The 15,628-nt window shown below is 37.9% G+C and overlaps 1 protein-coding gene and 1 long non-coding RNA gene across 12 annotated transcripts in view; one reads left to right on the forward strand and one right to left on the reverse strand.

Moving 5' to 3' along the window:
- Nucleotides 1-350: 350 nt before the first annotated feature.
- On the reverse strand, nucleotides 351-14,106 carry LOC148673477 (uncharacterized). The gene is made up of 2 exons (XR_015936030.1): nucleotides 13,972-14,106; nucleotides 351-1,395 (listed from the first exon to the last, which is right to left on the reverse strand). It is a non-coding gene; the product is annotated as an uncharacterized LOC148673477 (long non-coding RNA).
- The window catches only part of ppip5k2 (diphosphoinositol pentakisphosphate kinase 2), a 51,357-nt gene continuing 49,766 nt past the window's right edge, over nucleotides 14,038-15,628 (forward strand). For 5 of the 11 annotated variants that reach the window (XM_088629980.1, XM_088629982.1, XM_088629979.1 and 2 more), the window contains exon 1: nucleotides 14,041-14,344. The gene's annotated coding sequence lies outside the window, so the exon portion shown is untranslated. Of the gene's footprint in view, nucleotides 14,345-15,628 lie in introns of all 11 variants that reach the window. The other 6 variants (XM_088629977.1, XM_088629981.1, XM_088629985.1 and 3 more) reach the window with 4 other exon arrangements.

Raw genomic sequence — 15,628 nt, forward strand, 5'->3', positions numbered from 1 at the left:
CAAAGGATTGTTTATAAAATACAAAATATGTTCTTTTTTTCTAAAAAAAACATTTTAATCTTTCTGTTGTTATTAAAATCAAAACGATTTTATTGTTCTGAGGTCAGTGCCTGTGACATGCAGACAGCACTGTGGGGCTTTGAATCCATATCAGTTATGTAGTCTTACATTGTGGATCAAAGGGTCAGTAATTTGACGTGACACCACTCCAAACATCAGGACACACATACAGTAAGTGAATAGAGAACTGTTTTTTCTCCTTGAATACTTGCCTGTTCTTTGACATGTTTTGCCCTTTATCTTTTTTTCACTTACTGTATGCTACACAATATTAAGCACTGACCAATACATTGTTTGGCTTTGTCATAGTTTTACTACATTATTAATACATCATTCTCCACATTGGACCCTTCGTGTAGCCTCATCTAAGTTCAGTGAGTTTGTGTACACCGGTTTTTTAAATGTATTTGAACAACAGGACAAAATGAATGACAGGTCATCTAACCTCCTCGAAGCCCCATCCATCCCTCACATAAAGACCGACTTTTTTCTGGAAGGTTCATCCATTTACTGTTTAGTATTCATTTCATTTCCATCATTGTGATTGTGGATTGGGAAAGGGAACCGTTATCTCTGCACCCAAAAGGTACTCTGTGAAGTGTGGACTTATCAAAGGTGTCAGGTTACCATGGTTAGAGTAAGAAATTGGAGCTGCAAAGAACAAGTAGAGGTTAATTTCATGGTAAAAAAAAAGGATTTTTTTAGCCTCATGCCAGCTATAGGTGTTGAGTTAAAGATAAAAAAAGTTATGTCTATGGAAAATAAACAGCACCAATATGTATTGAAAGAAGATGTTGAATTATCCACCAATTGGTTCTCAGATATTGTATAAAAACAGAGGCTACCTCATTTCAAAACAACTCTAAATGCCACATGAAGTGAACTGGAGTGTAACGGTGGGTTGAAAATGGCTAAGCACTGAAGGGATATTTGTGTCATGGTGTTTTGTCACATGTTAACTTTAAAACAATAGTGCGTGACCGCGTATAAAAGAATGAGTACAGGACAGGCTTTCAGTCACTCTGGCTTTGGCAAACATGCAACATTTATAAGATCAGAGGCATAGTTCCACAGCAATGCTCCAGTGAGGACTAAGCATAACACTGGTGGTGTAAGTGCAAGTCATAAAGTCAGTACATTGTACAGCCATCATCAGCATCAATCACTGCAATGCATCTTTGCCTTCTAGAGGTTATCACAAGTGCAGAATCTCTCCCTGTGCAGGTGTAGGAGTGTACGTGGTGGGTTTATAATACAGCGATGATGGTAGTCCATCCTGCCCCATGCATCTTCAATCATAGACCGATCTAAGAATGTGCTTGACCACAGAAGAGCCTAAGAAACCAAAGAAAAGGAAAATAAGTATTAATTTTTTTTAATTTAACTTACAGTGATCTGTTTAGTGAACAAATAGTTATTAAAGAATGTAAATGCATTACCTCAAAAAATCAACTACCCTTAAAATCGTATTTTAAAAGTAACTCCTAACATCAGTATCTTGTAACTAATTGATTACTTTCCCCAGCACTGACAGTATGTTTGGAAGAAATGGGTAAAGTAAACATCCTCATGCTCAGCTTTGAATTTAACAAGATGTAGGAAGTAAATGGGCTTTTTTAGGCTAACACTGGAAACCTTTATATTCATGAAGCATTAATAAATACAGGGTCCCCTCGCTAACTGCAGTTTCAACAACTGTGGAATTCGCTCAAAATATTTCCATTCATTCATCCATTTTCTAACCACTTTATCAAATTCTGATCATGGGGAGACAACAGGCATATGCATGGATCACAGGGCGGACACACTCACACCCGGGCCTAAAGTGTAGAATTTAAATCAGGGGATGTTATGATATAATTGTTTGATTTGTTATACCACATTTAGAAAAGTGTGTATAATTTTGACAATCACTTCATAGAAAAGATGTTCCTGCTCTGGAATATGTTCAAGAAGTTTTTCAATAGATGAAAACCAGAGGCACTTCTTTACTCAAGGCGTTGAGGGAGTACGGAACAAGCAACATTGTATAAGCCAACACTCTGGCATCCCTCAAGAAACATTTGGACGAGATTCCTGGATCAATTAGCTAGTAAATACAAAATCTGATTGATAGACCACCTTTTTACTTTATATATACTGTGGAGTATGAATCTGCATTTATTTCAGTATGAAAATCTAATAGATGTAACAAGTTTCTATATAGTTTTCTTGTTTCTGCCTGCAGAAACGTTTAAAAAGCATGGCTTCTTCTCCAAATTAATTATTTTTTTTATTGGAGACTTCATGTACATGTACTGTATGCAAATTCTGATAATTGTATCAAAGTTTTGTCGTAGCACCAATTGAAGTCAGGGGTACTGTTTTGTGAAGTTTTAAAACAATTTACTTTTCATATTTAAAAGTTGTTTTCACATTTATATTTAGTCATAAATCCATTGGGGAAGTAACTGGTAGAAAGGGATCATTAAAGATATCTAGGTTTGTTTATACATTCATAGCGAAACGATTACCAGACTGAACAAAAACTAGAAGTAGCCACAACACATTAACGTAGCATGAGTGACACCTGGTGGCAGAAAGGTGTCACTCCTGTCGTAATTCTGAAAAATAGTGCTCATGTAACAGACGTGTACAAGAGCTGGGTGGTCGAGAGAGCCACAATTCAGCAGGTTTTATGTCACCCTAAAATCATTAATTGTAAAGGCTTGGACCATATGTGTCTTCACATTAATTTTGGAAATGAAGTGAATGAATCAGAATATCCAACTTATTGCGTATACTCAGATACCAGTATTTGAATTTTTAGGAAAAGGTTTTCAGACAGTATGTCCATATTACAGAAAAAAATATTTGTGAATTTTCAAACTGTTATATTGATTGTGGAAATACCTTGAAAAATATTACAGTACAGTGTTAAAAAATGTCTTGGCAACATGAGATTCTAAGCAATACATCATTAGACTCATTAGCATTTTTAGCACTCAAGTAATCCATGGATCATTTGTCCACTTCTGAAAATGTGTTCATTCCTTGAAAAAAGACAGTTAGCTTGCACAACATGACATGCCTCTGTGTAAAAAGCGCTTTCTGTTCTCAGTTTTAACTATAATTCTCTGTAGTTTCAACTTTTGTATTCTGGATTATGTTTCATTTTTGATTCAGAATAAGTCCACTGGGGTGACTTTGTCAATGCTTTTGAATAATTGAGTCAGTAGTTTACTGTATCACAGTGTTCTCTGTTCAAGACTATAAAGCTTCTGTAGCTCAAGAACACCCAAAGAAGGCTCCACAGTCAAAATGTTGTGTTTCTTTTCTTCTCATTTCAGCATTGAGTAAACCTTTACTTGTTCCTATAAAGCTTCTGTTCTTTAAGCCACGCAGTGGTTGCTTTTCTCCAGACTAATTAATGGTAGTGTCTTTTTTGCAACATGGGGACCAAAATTACACAATATTCTTAATTGGATCTTAGACGTGTATAGTATAATTGACATTTAACTTGTCATTTAACTTCTAGACTATATACAGTACATTCTTATTGGTTCTTCACACCAAGATGGCAGTGTAGAAGATGCCAATAATATGTCAACCAGGGTCCTGACTACTTAAATAGCTAACCCTTTTACAGAATTAATTTTTGTTTTTGTGTAAAAAAAATCACTTTGGCCACTATCCACATCAGGCTCTGGAAAGATAAACGCTGGCCAGTACCCACCTAGATTTTGTGATCTCATGTTATGGCTCGCTGGAAATCTTCACTTCCTCCTCTTTGAAGACCAGGTTCAGAGTTCATGGGCTTTTTCTGCTAATGGGATTTCTGTGTCAGAATATGCTATAAAGATCCTGTGGCACTTTTCATCAGAGTGCTACCCCCAGCTAAATTCTACTGTGGGCTTTGACCTATAATTCACCCTCAATTCAGTTTTTATAACAACTTCCAGCTGATCTACTGTGTAGGAGGGCAGCAGGCGTGTAACAGCTGTCATGTGTCACCCAGGTTGATGCAACACTTCAGTGGTGAATGACCTGGGTCCCCTCCAACTGTATATGTGAAGCGATTTAGAGATGCTCTAAACTCTATGCAAATGCAAGCAGTTATTATTAATTATTATCTTACATCAAACATGATCTGTTTCCATGTTCTGAAGGTGAGTTGAAAAAAAAAAGGCTCCAGAAAATCCAGAAGTTATACTGAAAATAATACTTTTGCTTTCTGTAGACTGATGAACCTCTAAATGTAACTGGAAATTCCATGCATTTCTACATCAATTTCTAATTGAACAGACATTTCCAGGTAGTTACTAAAGTGGAACTGTTGAAAATCTGGATCACTCTGTTTTCCCTCAGTACAGGTATAAGTGCTGTACCTTATACTATACTAAGTTATAGCTTCCTTTTCTTAAATGCTTTGGATTGTTATAGTGTGAAGCCATTAGGATTTCTATCACAGATCCCCATGCAGTCTCCTTCATGCCAGTGAAAGGGTTATCCTTCTTCACAGCCAGGTTTAAAACTGTGGTGGACCAGCAGATTGCCTGAGGGACAGATCTTATTTCTGCTGGCGTCAGATCGTTAAGTACATCATTTCTAAAACACAGGAGCATCTAGGGACCCAACTAACACACTGGGCTTTCAAAGAGAAAAGTATTTCGAGAAAATATGCCCTGCCCCTGAAAGGCTCCATTAGCAGTTAATAGTTCCTATTAAACATACTGTAAACCTGATCCAGCACTGCCACATGTGCAACAGCTTTGCAATGGCCTTTGCCAGATTTTCTCTTATCCAAATGCCACTTTAATAGACATATCAATGCAATGTAATAACATGTACCTTTATTTACTAAGGATGGGTGAAAGACTCTGTACTATAAATTATGTTTAGTCTGCTCCGTAAAACCTAAAAATGTTTTTAGAACATGCATGCCAAAGGCTGCAGTGCTGTACACAGATGGATCAGGATTTATGAATAGTTCCTTATTCCATGTCTCTGAAAACCTTGGACTAGCATGCATCTGTCTATTATTGCAATCTAAACTGTGAGGTGTGGCATAAACAGTCCATTTTATTTACAAAACACTTTCACAATTTACAGAAAATGTAAAAAAAATACATGGAAAATAGAAAGAGAAAAACACAGCAATTAAAATAAAAAATTGATATGAATATATGCAAATACCATAAATACATGGACAAGAATATCGCATATATTGCACAGTGCATAAAATATATTTGTATCAAATGCGATTAAAAGTCAAAGTAAAAAAATGCATCTATAGTGCTGAGTTTTAAAAATAGTCCGAAATTTAGAAAAATTGACAAATTGGGAGGGAATTCTACAGCTTTGGTATGTATTGAAGAAGCTGTAACACAACAGTATGCAACCTAGTTTTAAGGATAGCAGATTAGGCAAATATGAATTATGTATCTGTGCCGAGGGAGTAAAAAGTACAACAAATCTCTCAAGTGATGCTGTGTAAACTAATATTTTTTATTCAGTTCTGAAATCAGCTGCCTAGAAGGACACCTGTATCCCTGTAGGGTCATCAGTGTGTTTAAGAGACATGAGGAAGGAATGCAGATACTGGACGCTGTTGAAAAGGAGGGAAGTGCTTTGTATTTACACCCTGCAAACTTTGAAATGTAAGGCATTGAATGATGAATTGGATTCATGGGTTATGTTACAACAGATAATTGTGATAGCTATTCAACGTGTTTCCATCATGCTTTTTCTACATTATGTGATGTCCCATGAGTTTTCTGATGCATGGCAAATCTTCAGGTATTCTCTGAATAATAAAGCTTTTTTTTTCCAATTGTATGCACTTTATTTCTGCTAATTGCGATTAAAGTTTATCATCTTCTAAAAAAAGGGTAGCAAAATGGCATAGAGCTGGGTCCTGGGTTCAATTCCAGACCTGGAGTGCTATCTGTGTAGACTTTGTATGTTCTCCCCATGTTTGCTTGTTTCTTTGCTGGGTTCTCCAGTTTCCTCTCACAGTCCAAAGACATACTGGCAGGTTCACTGGCTTCTCTGAAAATTGGCCCTAGTGTGTGTCTGTCTGCTCTGTGATGGACTGGCGTCCTGTCCAGGATGTACCCTGCTTTGCACCTGTTGCTTGCCAGGATAGTAGTAGTAACGGTGCTCGGCTCAGGTTTGGGTTAGACATTCTGTTGTTAGGTGCAGCAGTGAAAAAAGGACTGTCACAGGGAGACTCCTGAGTGGGTGAAAGATCAACCATGGAAGGAGGCAGGTTTCACCAGCAACCCTAGAGGGGACTGGAAACAATAGGCAACGTGTGTAGTGTGATGCATGAAGTCTCACTTTGAGACTGCACATAAACAGAGTCTTGTGGTGAGGCTCTGGGTTCATGCAGTCTTGCAGTTAGGCTTTATATGTCTAGTCTCAAGGAGAGACCTCAGGGTATAGGTCTTGCAGTGGGACTTCTGTTTAAAGGGTTATTGAGAGGAGGGAAAAGCTCTAAACAGGTAGCAGCCTCGGTCATTCCAGTGTCAGTCCAAATGGAAATGATCGATTCAAAGAAGGTGTCCACTACTACTACTCATAGGGCCAGGAAGGCTATAGGAGTAAGGGTCCAGATTTAAGTTCTACAAGTTAGAAGAAACAACAATGGCCCAGTCACTGCCCAATTTGTTTAAACACACTTGTACAGGTTCCCCATGTCTGGCTACTATCAAAAGAGGAATCTTTCACAGTGTCCTTACTAGTGCATTATACAATTTTAGCATAACATCCCTTGACTACTACACTTCTGACTATATCTTAACATTTAATTTACCTTTTTATTGCTTCCCAAATAACCCTAGAAGATGTAATTGTCGTGTCAGCACAGAAACCTAAAATACTTTCATTAGTCAGCCTTTTCTAGCTCAGCTTTTCCTATTTTGTACTGTATTTATGAGCTACGTTTACATTAAATATCATCTCCGGGTTTTTGCCCATTCTTTAACTTCAGCTCATCCTTTAAGATTAGATGCAGATCGTTCAGTGTTTGCTGATCCTCTCTATTTTGTCATCATCTAGAAACCTGACTTGTTTACTAACTATACCAGAATCTATCACTAATATAAACAAGAAAGCGCAGTGGTCCTAGTACAGATCCAAGTGATACTCTACTAATTTACATCACCCCAGTTTAAGGATTCATCCCTGGTCTGTACTCTTTGTTTTCTGTTAACCAGTTTCCCAAACCCATCTGAAAATCACAATACACCCTAATACATTATATAAATACATACAGTATAATACAGTATATATGCAGTAGTGTATCAATTATTGTTGTTGCTTGTTCAAAAAACTCTAACCAGTTGGGTAGGCAAGACCTACATTTCTAAGTCCATGTCATGACGCTGCTTTTAGAAATGTATTTTTCAATAATACATTATATTTAACTTAAAAGCAAAATTTATGATTATTCATTATATATGTATTTTAATTTATCAGCTACATTTGAGAAAAAGCAGTGGTTCTTTATGTCCAATGTCTGTAATTCTTGTACTTATCGTTAACTGACTGATTAAACATTAATGATACATGCCATTAGCAGAGCTACCACAGTCCAGGATGTTCTTGGACTTGTGTTAGAGAAAGAGACTTGTGTAAGAGAAACAGACATGTATTAATATTTAAGTATTTTCTGCGAACAATTTAATACGCACTAGTGCACAACTTCATCTCTTGAGAAAATGCATACCATTGCACAGTTATTACTACTGTACTGCATATAATAATCGCAGGTTTTAAGTACATCAATTTTTTGTTTTTTGCATCCATACAATGTGCATGAACACAGAACTGTGATGCAGCTGCGGATCGCAGGATACAGCTGTTTACCAGTGGTGGTCTGCTGCATATGGAACAATTAAAAAAATATTTTAACAAAGTTTTAAAACCTTTTTTTCTTTTTGAATTGAAAAAGGCCACCAGTTTGTTCTCAGGCCTGTCCTGCATCAGAACAAAAGCAAAAGGTCTTTGGTACCAGTATATTATTCTTCTTCAAGGGGACATGGCAGCTGAATATGGATTGACTCATTCAAGACTGCAAACTCTCTTCTGAAACAACTTGTATGGTACAATTCTAGGTTATGTTACAATTAATTGTAAAGTACATTACACTACTTCACATCACATACAGTAGCTGCTCTGTTTTTGTGCTATAACATCATTACTGCGTGGCCAAGGCTCAGTTTATTTACTGTAAGTTTATATACAGTAGTCTGTCCGTAACCCCCTGCAAAAGCATTTGAATCACAATGAAAGTGAACATCACTTGGCAACTGAGCTCAGTAGTTGTCATGGAAACCCTTTGCCAACAACCAACCAGAAACATCTCTTATCTCCTTTTCATGCCTCAGTCACTGAATGTTCAGGAGCTGGTGTGTTTTGTCAAGGAATCGTGATGGGTTTCCTAAGCCATCTTTGAGTGTGGGCCTCAAACAGGCATGACTGGAAAAACTAGAGACTAACATTTAGAATGAGAGAATGTTTTCTATAGGATAATTTTATGTTTGAAGGTGAAATGAAGTAGACCAAGCATATATTTCCCTAGAAACGTATGAAGTTTGTTCTGTCTGGGCTGTTGTTTGTTTTTAAATTTTTTGTCCTAGAGACAGTTTCACTATTTATCCGAAGAAGTCTATTTTATACACAGTTATCTAAATTAGGTTATTCTAATGCAATATATAATTTCATCATAACATACATATGCCTTTAAGTAGCCTGTACTTTAACAATCCTAAAATACACCTTGTATATTATACTGTATATTTTTTAATTGTTGTGCTCTGTACTGAATATTTATTTATTTTGAGTTTTCTTTTCTGCCTCAGTGACTTTTTCAACTACTTCTACTACGTTTAATAAAGTATCTATACCAGAATTTAGAAAATGCATAAGAATCAGAAAGAGCAGTGGTCCTAATACAGATACATGTGGTAGCCCACAAATCAGCTCTGTTAGAACATTCACACTTTATCTGTGCTCAATTCTCTTTGCATTAATCAGTTCTGAATTTTTTTAAAAAGTATTTTGGAATGAAAAACATTATTAAATATAATATATATTCTAGACCCCCTCCCTTTACAGTAGCAGTTGTTTCTTGACTACTGTAGATGCCCCTTGTTTTCCGCAATCCCAGCAGCACAGGCCTCCCAGTCCATCAGCCTCCACCCAGCAGAAAACTTCCTCCTCTTCTTTCTTACCTTCTCCCTGCTGTAAATCTGCAGTTTTCCTCTTTTCTCTCCACTCATTCAACAGCTGACTATAAGTTAGACAGACCCAAAATAATTACTTGGTTGCACAAGGCTATTGGTGTCACTAAATTCATGAAAGTTGTCAGTGCAAGGTCCTCTTTGGGCATTCCTGGCAGGGAGGGATGGCTCCAGGCTGCGAGGAAGTGAACGTCCACAGTGAAATAGCCTACGCTCTACAAGGAAAGCTTCTCAGGGGAGGCTGTAGCATTAGAGCCAGGTGCAGCAGCTTGTAATAGCAGACCTCTCCACTCCCTGTCCTGAGCTGCAGCATTCTTAAGCAATTGCCCTAGTTGCAGCTCCTTTTCTTGTTCTGATCGGGCACCCTGCCGTGCCCTCATTTCTAAATCAATGAAGACCTTGCCACTATCCTGGCATATCCCAGTCTCCAATGCTCAAAAAGCTGCTCTCCTCTATCTGCCAGAACCACTACTCACTGGGCAGACTTTGCTTCATTCTGCTCTGTCATCTCTGTTCACCAGTGATGTATCCTGCTTCGGATACCACTGTAACATGTGGTTATTGAGACCTCAAACTCACTTGAGTGCAGAGAACACAATTTAATACCCTTAAGTATTTATACAGAGGGCTAAGACTAAATGGACTGCTGAACCCAAATGCAGGTTTAAGCTATTTAGTGTCCAGCATAATGTTATTACATTATAAATATTAAATTACTGTAATTAATTTACAGATTCTCCAATGTATATACTCTTTTAGAATAGTAGCTAGTTTTTAAGTGTTAAATTGAATGGAAATACTCTTCAGAATTGAGCCTGGTCAGTACCTGGATAGGAGACCTCTTGGGAAAAACTAAGGGGCTGCTGGAAGATGTGTTAGAGGGGCCAGTAGGGGGTCCTAATGCCCCAATATACTGACGGGGACACTATACTACAAAAAGGTGCCGTCCTTCGGATGAGATGTAAAACCAAGGTCCTGACTCTCTGGTCATTAAAAATCCCAGGGCATTTCTTGAAAAGAGTAAGAGTCTTACCCTGGTGTCCAGGCCAAATTTCCCATTGGCCTTTACCAATCAGATCCTAAGAATCCAGAGCTATGAATTGGCTTCATCACTCTGTTTTCCTCCCCTGTTGTGTGGTGAGCAAACTGGCACACTATGGCTGCAGGACATTGGTAGTGGAGGGGAATCCCCATTACCTGTTAAGTGCTTTGAGTGGAGTGTCCAGAAAATGTAAGGTATTATTATTATTATTATTATTATTATTATTATTATTATTATTATTATTATTATTATTAAGATGTTCTGAGGAGATCAGAAAGTCTTGCAGGAGGAGGAACAGCTGGACCAGTGTAGAAGCTTCCTGTTCTTTCTTGGTGCTGTGCCAAGGAAAAGTGTTGTGCCTTTTGGTGAAGGAAGGGGAAGAACTCGTTAGAATATGGCAGTTGTTTTCTTCCAAAGGATGAAAAACCTTTGGACAAAAGGTGCAAGTTGAATTTCACCTGGATTAACTTGGAATGGCTGATCACTTGTACTTTGTAGTTGTTATACTACAATGTGACTTGATAATTCAGTTTCATAGATAAATGGCCCACTGTGTAATTTTGGTAATTCCAAATTATATTAGGTGAACTCACTGTTGAGAGTTTGTCAAAACACTTCTCTTGAAGCTGAGTACGTTGTGGGTACAATTCTGTTTTACACAGATCTCTAAATCAGTCTGCCAGCCTCTTGTGCCTAAAGTATTTTTGCTACAGTCACAAAATGTCAAATTGGTCAGGACTTCTGAGCAGCTCAAAATAATGTACAACAAATTTGAAGTCACACCATCACAGTTGGTTAAGGATTGTGGTGTTGTCTGATTTAGTGGCAAACTCACACGGCAGCTCCACATCTGTCATTCCAGCCCTGTCAGAGGATTTATAATGGGTGTAGTCCTGCTGGGGCGTGAATCCAGGTGTGCATCACTGTTAGAAATACAGATATGGAGGCATTGATTTGAGCATTATATTACTCACAATGTGTCAGGGGTGTTACTAATGAGCTGACTCAGAGGAGTAGACTTGTTCCTGGATTTATTTTAAGACAATGAACAAAGAAATGAACTTTTTTTAATTTAACTGTCAGTTTTACTTTGCATCAATTGTTGCACAGTTGAAGGTTAATATACTAAAGTATATGCTAAATACTTCAAGACAAAACACACAACAAGGTTCATAACACTGATGGTGACAGAAGAAGCCAAACTGAGCTTTTTCAAAGGCAGTGGAAATGAAAAACAGTTTGCAAAGAATAAATCTACACACTTTCAGACTTTTCTATTTCAGCCTTTTCTACTTTGTACTGCCTCTCACTGTTGTCAGTCTAAGAAGGAACAGGAAAACAACACTGGATGCCATCAACAGGCACGAGGCTTTCGTGCAGCTTAGCTGGCCAAGACAACTATCTTGTGGGTTTGTGCTGGCACAAGAACTTTAGCAGTACAGCACTGTGTGTATCAGACCATTCTGTGATTACTCCCACATACCATGTAGCAGTCATACAGTATACTGCTGGTAGCCAGGCTACAGACTGCAAACATGAATTGTTTCTGGAGCCTTTTGGGAGACTGTTAGCTACACTTAACTACAGAAGTCATTATTTAAAAACTGAAAAAAATCCAGTTAATCAATATTCAATGCACAAACCAGTGATTAACAACCTGAGTGGAAATGTAAAAGAATATCACTGCCTTGTCATTTTGTGCAGCCCACATACAGTACAGTATATGTGTGAATGAGGTCCCAATATCTGAATTAAAATAGTGGCTTATGAACTGGCACTGCCTACGGTGATTTTAAGGATCTCTAAATGCCTGAGACATACTGTATTCTGTGACTCGTTGAATAACAGTTCCTTCCACTTCAAAACCAAAATCTTCCAAAATCATAATAACAGAAATTAAGCATTACTTCAATTACTACATTATTGTGGCACTGCAGTTGCAAAATGTCACTCACTCACACAGAGGCAATGAAGTTCAGTTTTAGGCAAGAATCTCTTGTCCTTAAGGGCTAGTCTCTAATTATTGTTTAACATTTTATTCTTAATTATGTTAAGTTCCTTATTTTAATTGAAAACCCACTTAATTGATCACAATCTGTATTCTTGGTAGCTGAGGATTTATTTATGTTTATTTCATGTAGGCTCTCTGGTATCTTTCTGGATGAACCCGTTTTCTATAAGGAATATTAAGAAATTCTTATGAAGCACTTAATCCATAAATGGAAGTTTATCAAATCGCTCCTCCTAAAAAATGAATACTTTTTTGTGCCTTCTCATACTGCAGTTGCCAGTTCTCATGTAACGAAATCTAAACTGCCAAAATACTATGCAATATGTGGGACTACAGCCAGTTATCCTAACAGCAATTCCTTTGAGAGCTCACTGCATTAGTAACACTGACCAAGATCTGTGTGCATATGTACATACATGTGTGTGGGTGTTTACTTCTATTGAAATCAACCAGCTTGTTTAAAGATGTTTAATCACAAAAACTGTTTGTTTTCACAGTTCGGAATTTAAGAACAATTGAATGCTAAGAGACATGTGATTGTAACAGGACTGAAAATATGTTTGTATTAATGTACGAGGGACACCATGGCACTGAGTCTGGTACATGATGTAACAAGGCACCTTGTCAAAACACCTCCTCTAACAACCTGCTTCCGCAGGGTCACCCCTTATTTTTAGAGCATCCTGGGGTTGATGCAATGGGACTTCTGGTAGGAGCAGATGCCAAATTCCAACTACTAGAGACAGGACCTTTATTGCCTCAAAGGAGCAGCCCATGTGTTGTCTTACACAGATCTTGAACATGACAATGTCTCTAGACCCAAAGTCTCAGTATCCCAAGCATTTTTTCTTCCTTTAAAATACCAGTCATCACTTCCCTTAAACATGTTTTGTGTTGTCTCCTTTTATTCACAATTAATGAAGACTGAAATAATGCATGGGTAATAAGTTCAAGTAGGTAGCTGCATTAGCGTGCATAGGCTGCAAAGGAATAAGTAAAGGTTTATCCAGTATTGAAAAGAAAAGAAAATGTTATTTTATTCTGTGATACCTACTTTTTCTTAATACTTTTTTCTTACATTTTCAGAACAGTCTTAGAAATCATTTTACAAATTATAAATAAAAGTATTTTTGTGCTTTAAACCTCTAAGGTGTTGTGTCAAAACGCCAGGTCTGTACAATAGTCGGAAAATTCTGTGATTTTTTTTTTACTTCTAAAAATTGCAACTTGAGAAGGTCAAAGAATGTTGAAAATAATAATAAAAAGTAAATTTCATACTTTTGCTAGAATTGCTGTTTTTAATTAGAGAGAATAAACATTGTTATTGTCTAATAATATCACAAGTAAATTGTTATTTCGGGTTTATATATTTGATAGGATTATTTATTAATTCTACTTTAAATATGTTGTACTGTACTTCAGATACTGTACCAGAACTGTACCAAAAACTACAGATCATTCAGAATTCTGTAAAATACGGTATATTATTGTAATTAAAAAAAACTTTTTTAATCCACATCTATATTAGAAGGAATGTTATATAACAACACATTTTCAAGGCACCTTTGATCAAGAAAACGCTCTTTCACTCCAGTCTGTAATGCAGAGAACAGCCCGGCTTTCTGACCTACCAGATGGCCTTCTCCCGCCCCTCCGTGACGACATATCCCGAATGACGCTGCCTTGTCCTGCCGCTGCGGGTGCTCTATGCTGGTGCAAGGAAGGTGGAAGAATCTGGCTTCGTGTGAAGCATGAAGAGAAGTCGCAGATGGAGGCTGGAAGAGGGTGAATGTTAGGTCGGAGATCTCTTCAACCCATACCTCAGCGTCTGCTGCAGATCTTTGACAGAGCCTGGCTTAACTGCTGAACAAGCTGCTGCTTCCTTGGAGGGTGGGGGCGAAGAGTTGTGTTCTGCAGCAACCGGGTTAATCAGGGGTTAACCGGAATATGGTGTAAGCACAGTGGACAGAAGGCATTGACAGGGAAGATGGTTCAGAAGTTAAGGTAAGAGCCGCACACAAATTATTTCGGGAGGTATCTGCATTGTCACGACGTTGGGGCTTGACTGCAGCATTGCGTGCGACCACAGCCATGTGCGAGGTGTAGCCACGGAAACTGACAGGAAGTGTGAATGTAGTAGCATCAGTCAGAAAAACAGTCGGCTAGCCCAGTGCTCCAGGTGATGCTGCTTCAGTTGTGAGAAAACGGAGCCGAAAGACGTTAAACCGGTAGAACCGTGTTTATGTGTTTTTTAAAAAATATATGCAGGCAATGACACGGTGAACTTAAATCCCCCTGTGTTTCAGTTTCCGCGCCCTCTTTATAGGCATTAACCAGCCGTGTACTGTAAATGAGGGGAAGTGTCTGTCACAAGGTTTTGATTCAGTTCTGTTATCTGTTTTGAATGGTACTGATGTTCATGCCCTTTTGCAGAACTGCCGTGTGAGGACATACGGACATTCGCTCTGTGGCGAAAGGACACTTGCTGTCCTAAAAATGTATTGTCCAATTATAACAGAAATAACCCCGTGTTTACGGTATGTTATCACTGAAAGAACACCGCATCCGCCTAACCACTGTATGACACACACACGTGTCTGAAGGAGAGTGTTGTTTGGACCCAAAGATAAGTTAAAGCTGTAACTTATCTCTGCCTTAATTACAGGAGGAAGGGCGTGTAAAGGGAGACATTCCTACAGTAAACCATTCAATATACAACATACTGTACAGTACATGTGATCATTAATGTCTTTTTTTTCTTTTTTTTTTCGTGTCAGGTCCATTTTCTGTATTGTGCTGTGTAGCAACCTTACGAAAAGCCAACCTTGGTTTGGAAAATGTAGTAGTTTCACAGAGAGAGACAAGAGAATTGGCAATAATTGTCCTAATGTTTATAACACACAACTAACAATTTTCTGGATATTTTAAACCTGTCCAGAAAAGACAGGGGTGTTTATACACATTATTATAGCTGTTGTTGCTAAAGCTCTGTTACTGATCTATATTAGAACCCCCCTCCCCTGGCCATGAGCTTGAGTTTGCATTTATTGTAGAAAGGACTACATTATAACACCTTTCACCTGGTGTCATACTCAGAGACTTCTGTTTGATGATGAATCTTTATTACATATCGTTAGGCTGCTTGAACTTTGAGACTCAATCACATGTTTACGTATTGGCCATACAAAATGGGTATATTCTGGGATGATTGTATAACACAAGAAGTGGGGAGATTTGGATGTTCCTTTTACAGAATGATAAATATTAAACTCATAAGGGATGTCGGGA

This window comes from Lepisosteus platostomus, chromosome 4 (assembly GCF_059453375.1).
Source record: "Lepisosteus platostomus isolate fLepPlt1 chromosome 4, fLepPlt1.hap1, whole genome shotgun sequence".
Taxonomy (NCBI): Eukaryota; Metazoa; Chordata; class Actinopteri; order Semionotiformes; family Lepisosteidae; genus Lepisosteus; species Lepisosteus platostomus.